The sequence below is a fragment of the Catharus ustulatus genome, chromosome 9 (assembly GCF_009819885.2).
Source record: "Catharus ustulatus isolate bCatUst1 chromosome 9, bCatUst1.pri.v2, whole genome shotgun sequence".
Classification (NCBI taxonomy): domain Eukaryota; kingdom Metazoa; phylum Chordata; class Aves; order Passeriformes; family Turdidae; genus Catharus; species Catharus ustulatus.
This window is the reverse complement of record NC_046229.1, coordinates 2,013,748-2,020,054: the sequence shown is the minus strand read 5'-3', so window position 1 is coordinate 2,020,054 and position 6,307 is coordinate 2,013,748.

Genomic DNA, 6,307 nt, shown 5'->3' with positions numbered 1-6,307 from the left:
AAAAGCCTGAAGGATGTGGCCAAGCTCTTCAAGGAAGAGCCCAGAGCTCCAGGAGGGAATCCAGGGATTTTTCTGCTCTTCAAAAGCATTTCACTTTTTTTTCCCCCCTTCTGAGTTTCAAACCTTGGACGAGCTGAGCTTCCAAAGGTAACCTGAAAACAGCTCTGTCAAACAGAACCCCAGTGCCAGGGGTTTGCTGCCATTCCCACAACTCCTGAGGGATTTGCAGCTGATCCTGATGTCAGGAATCTGCCAGGAAAGATCCAAAGCTGCTCCCAAGGTTGTTCCCTGCAGGAGCTGTGTCAGCAAAGGGACATTTCAGGTGTTTAGGAGGGAATAAAACATCTCTGAAGCTGAATCTCAGGGCTGGTTTATTGATTTTTGATCAATATTTTGCTCTAATTTGTGGCCCTAATGTGGCCTCAGTGCTGGTCTGGGCTCTCTGGTGCCATCCCACTGCAAATCCATTCACCAGCATCCCAAACCCACAGGAATTCTGGATTATTTCTCCATATCTGCCTTGGAGGCACCATGCCAAAGCAGCCATCAGTCTGAATAGTGAGGTAACAACTAAGAAAAATAATTCCTAAACCAGATCTCTTTTAATCTTTGGTATTTTTTAGTCACTAGAATGGTTTGGGTTGGGGATAACATTAAAGGTAATTTTATTCCAAAAGCAGGGACACCTTCCACTATCCCAGGCTGCAATACTACTACTACTACTACTACTATTATTATTATTATTATTATTATTATTACTATTACAGCATAAAGAATTTTTTCCCTTCTGCCTCTGCTTTCCCATCCCATCCCTGGCTCCCCTGTGCCTTTAAAGGGGTGACAAACAGCAGCAGCTTTTATTCCCCAGAACTTTTCCCTAAATTGCACAGTGACGTGGAAGTCTGGGCAGTTCTCTCCTTTTTGCAAAGTGAAATGCAGAAATTTGATGAAATATTATCATGAAACAGAGCCAGCATGTTCCCATTTTCCAAATGAGGCACCAGCAACTGGGTTTTGCTCTTTGGAAAGTATGAGAGAATTTTATTCATCTGTTTGCTTTAGGGGAGATCTGCCAAGTCAAAACCTTCTCATTTCATCTTGTGTGAAGCTGGAACACGAGGAGGGAACAAAATATCATTTATTTAACAATGCATAAATAATTTATACAGAGAGAGGGCACTGGGTGTGCATAACCATAAAAATAATTTATTGATACACCTTGTAATTAATAGCAAGAGAAAATTTCTTTCACTTTGTCAGTGATAAAAAGTCTTCAGCCAGCGCCAAAATTTTTCCATCTGCACTTGGTAGATCTGGGAGATAACACCTTTATTTGTTTTTGCTCTTCAGATGGGTTAATTCTCACAAATCAACCTTCTCTGCATTTACACCTTCATTCATGCTGGCTTTTGGGACACTCAGAGCGTTTGGGGTTTGTCCTGCCCTGTTCTGTTCTCTCCAAATTCGTTCTGATTCTTGCAGGGTTTCATTTAAATCCTTCTGAGGGCAAAAAGGGGAAGAGATAAAGAATGAAAAAAGGAAGGGAGGAAGGGAGGAAGGGAGGAAGGAAGGAAGGAAGAAAGAAAGAAAGAAAGAAAGAAAGAAAGAAAAAGAAAGAAAAATCCATAGGGTGTGGTAGGAATGACCACACAATTACAGCATCTCTGGAATATGACTTTTTAATAGATTGGATTGTAAAAATAAATACAGCATGATCTCACAGGTTCAGCTTTTCTATCAATATATGAAATATTTCTAAATGAACTCTTGTTAAAGCCTGGTTACAAAGCTTTTGCTGAATTGAGTTCCTGGACTTGTTGTTGGCACTTGCTGGAAATGTTGTCTAAATTTTAATTTAAGCATTTAAATGTTTAAATTTGGGCGTTTTCTTGTGATTTACAAAAAAGGCTGGCAAAGAAAATTCAGGATGTTGGGAAGTGGAGTTTGGCAGAGAACCTTGCAGAGATGGTTTGTGTTTAGGAGCCACTCGCAGATAAAATAAATATTGCAAACTGATTGTTAATGTTTCCCTGCTCTGCCTGCTTTGCATGGGGATGCCCAAAAAGCTGCAGAGGCAGAAATTCTGCCCAGTTTTGGATAGGAGCTGCTCTGGGAGGGGGATCAGCCTCTGGATTCAGTGCCAGGAGCAGCTGAGATAAAGAGATGGAATCACAGAATGGGCTGGGCTGGGCTGGGAGGGATGCTGGCTGTGGACACCCTTCAGAGCTGTTCCTCGGTTTTTCTGTGAACTTTGAGCCATCAGCTCCTCAGAGACACCTGAGCCTGGTGTAAATGAATCCTTGGCTCTGTTCTAACACCGAGCCAGAGGTGTTGTCACGGGGGGATCCAATGGGCAAGCTCCAGGATAAACACCCGGGCTGGAACAGTGACAGAGTGAAACAGAAGAGAGAGTGCAAACCAAACCTGGAAAGAAAGAATCTTCAAACTCTACAGTGCTGCATCATCTGCTGGTCAGAAAAATCCAGCACAAGGAGCAGGGATCAGCTCTGGGGCAGCTCCCAGCCCCCAAATCCTGTGCTGTGCTTGGGCTGGAATTGTTCCTGCGTGCTGCCATCCCTGTTTGCTGCATCCCTGTTTTCCATCATCCCTGTTTGCTGCATCCCTGTTTGCTGCATCCCTGTTTGCTGCCATCCCTGTTTCCTCCATCCTTGTTTGCTCCATCCTTGTTTGCTGCATCCCTGTTTTCCACCATCCCTGTTTGCTTCCATCCCTGTTTACTCCATCCCTGTTTTCCACCATCCCTATTTTCCACATCCCTGTTTTCCACATCCCTGTTTTCCACCATCCCTATTTTCCACATCCCTGTTTTCCACATCCCTGTTTTCTGCATCCCTATTTTCCACATCCCTGTTTTCCACATCCCTGTTTTCCACATCCCTGTTTTCCACCATCCCTATTTTCCACATCCCTGTTTTCCACCATCCCTATTTTCCACATCCCTGTTTCCCACCATCCCTGTTTCCCACCTGCTGCCTGCTGTCCTCCCCACTCAGCCAGAATTTGCACAAGTGATTGAAGTCCATCCACAATCAGAAACGCCTCCAGGCTTGGACTGACTTCCAGTTCGTTAGGAATTAATCATTAGGATTTAAGCCCGTCTGTAAATGTTAACACGCTAATTGCTGGATCAGGTCTAATTTCCATCCTGCTGGAGCCAGAGGGAGCTTTCCTTGTGCAGGATCAAGAAGCAGAAGCACAGGGCAGGGATGCAGTGATTCCTTACAGAGCAGGTGAGGGATGCCAAACACGGGCTGTGGGAAAGGAATGCAGACTCAGCCTTGATCCCAAAAAACCGAGAGCTGGGTTTAAAGCCAAAAACTGATAATAGCTGCGTTTAAAGCCAAAACCTGATAGGTGTGCTTAAAACACAAAACGGATTGCTGCGTTTAAAGCCAAAAATCTGATAGGTGTGTTTAAGCCAAACCTGATAATAGCTGTGTTTAAAGCCAAAAACCGATCGGTGCGTTTAAAACCCAAAAGCGATCGCTGTGTTTAAAACCCAGACCCGATTGTTGTGTTGAAAGCCAAACCCCGTGGCTGTGTTTAAGCCAAAGCTGAACAGAGCTGTGTTTAAAGGCAGAGCGCTGCCAGGGGCAGCAGGAGGTGGGGAATGTGTTGGAGCTGCGGGAACCCTTCAGGATTTTGTGGGTTTGGATGGGTTTGGGTGGAATGTCTGGAAAGCAAAGGGTGATCACCTTGGCAGCATCAGCTCCGTGGGAAGGGGTTTGGGAGAGCTGGGGCTGCTCCCCAAACCTGCTCAGGGAGCTGCTGCTCAATAGAGGAACCTCGCAGCTCTTTTTTGTCCCCCTGGAGCAGAGTTCAGGGGACCACGGAGTCACCCTGATGCTCCTTTCATTTGTTTTACCCTTCTGCCCCATTATGCAGCTGATTTCCAAAACAATCCTAAGCAGTTCCTGCTCCTCATGAGCTACTAATCTGCAGTTTTCCCTGGGTGAATTCCCTGGATGCAGCCCCAGGGCAGAGCTGGTGGCATTCTGACCCTTCCTCTGTACCCAAATTTTCCCCTCCTGACATTATCTGCAAAATCCCGCAGCTCAGGGATCTCCAGCCCGGTGTCCCTGCTCACTGCCAGCCCTTCCCTCCAAAGGGGAGCCCCTGAGTGTCCCCGAGCGAAATTCCATCATAAATTTAACCTGGACAAAAGGAGGCTTGGGGCAGACCCAAGGGGGACAGCCAGGGAGGATTTCGGATCTGCTCCCAGGGAACAGGGACAGGAGGAGAGGGAACAGCTCAGGCTGGGCCAGGGAAGGTCAGGGTGGATATTGTGGGAATTTGCTTCACAGAAAGGGTGGTGAGATATTGGCACTGCTGTGGAGTCCCCATCTCTGCAGGGATTTAAAATCCCTGTGGATGTGGCACTTGGGGACGTGGGCAGCGGTGGCCTGGGCAGTGCTGGGAATGGTTGGACTCGATCTTGGCAGCCTTTACCAACCTTAAGGATTCTATCATCCTATAATTCCATTTAAAAATAATAAACAGGTAATTAATAATATCCTATCTGGGCATTTAATGATGAGAAGATGAACTCAGCTCCAGAGCTGCAGTCACTGTTGGGGGTTTTCAGCTCAGGTTTCAATTTTTCTCTTCAAGAACCAACAGAATAAAAAATATTTTCAGCAGAGCTGAGTCCCTGCAGGAACCCAAGGATGTGGTTGTGCATCCCTGCTTCCATCTCAGGTGTCTTTGTTGCCTGAATCCCTGAGGCAGCTCAACCTTCCCTGGGGCTGTTAATGAAAGGTTTCATTGGCAGTTAAAGCTTTGGCAACCCAGCTTGGGAATGTCTTGGGACCATCACCAGTGAAAGCTGGACCCTTTTCCATGGAATTCCCAATGGTGAGATGGCCATGGAGGAGTTTTCCATCTCTCCCCAATGAAAGCTGAACTCTTTTTCCTATAATTCCCAATGGTGAGATGGCCATGGAGGAGTTTTCCATCTCTCCCCAATGAAAGCTGGACTCTGTTCCATGGAATTCCCAATGGTGAGATGGCCATGGAGGAGTTTTCCATCTCTCCCATCCCTGTTTCCCCGCCTCGCCTCCACACTCATCAATCACCGCGCTTAATCCCTGGGGTTTGGCTTCTCCCTGGGAGCGCTGCGGGATCCCGGGACGCTGCTCTGGAGCCGGGCAGTGCCGGGGGATGCCTGGGATGCCCTGGAAGGCGATCCCAGCGCTTCTTCCCACTGATCCCAGCGCTTCTTGCCCCTAATCCCATTAGCCGGGGCTGGCCGGGGCACGGCAGCGGCCGCTGGCTCGCACAAAGAATGGGAGACTTCAAAGAGCCCCCGTGGAATTTGCATTTCCAAGCTCTCACAGCCAAGGTCTTCAGGAGCGGATGAAAGTGGCTTTTGTTAAACTTAATGGCAGAGTTGATTAAAAAAAGCTCTGATTTTTTTTTTTTCCCTTATTAAGGCATAGTGTGATTGCACTGTTGGGTTTTCTGCATCTGGGGGAGGGAGAATTGCGCACACAAAGGAGGAAACCTGTTCCCTACCCGGCTGTCATCATCCCCAGGGATGTTCCAGCGTCATTTATCCGAATCTGAGAGCCACGGAGGAGCTGGCAGGGCTGGGCAGGAATAACAAAGAAAATATCAGCGAATTTTCATGGAGCACCTCCTTTTGCTGGGACCTCAGCTGTCTGTCCAGAAAATTCATCGCAAAAACCTCAGTGCAAAATATCTCCGAGTGCATCCTCAAAGGAAGGGATTTCAGGGATCAAAACCCCACTAAAACCCCCTGTTTGGTGCTGATTATTCAAAATACCCAGTGTCTGCCTGGGTCTCCAGTAATTTCCTTCCTTTGCTTTGGCAAATAATTTCCCATCTGGATTTCTGGATTAAAAGTCTCCTATATTGCCTAAAAGAAAGCACCTAATGAAAGAAATGTGTCTGTTGAGCTCCTGTCTCAGTTTTGGTTCTGTTTGAGCACTAAATGTTGCCACACATGGAAGACTGAGCAAACATTTCCTATTTCCAGGGTATGGTGCTGGCAGGGGTTGGATTTTCTATACACACTTTAAATTCTGCTTGCATGACTCTTCCTGCTGTGTTTATCAATATTAAGCACAAGCTTGGTTCAAAAATAGAAAACTATGTGTTAGCTGCTTTAAATAAACATCAATCCTGGTTTTTTTCCAGGCAGTTTCTATTTCTCTCCTAATCAAGGCTGGGTGTATTTCTGAGCAGAGCTCTCATTTCATACAACATTAATGTGAATTTTGGCTAAGCTGAAATGCCACTTTTTATCAGGCAGATGAAGGGGGTT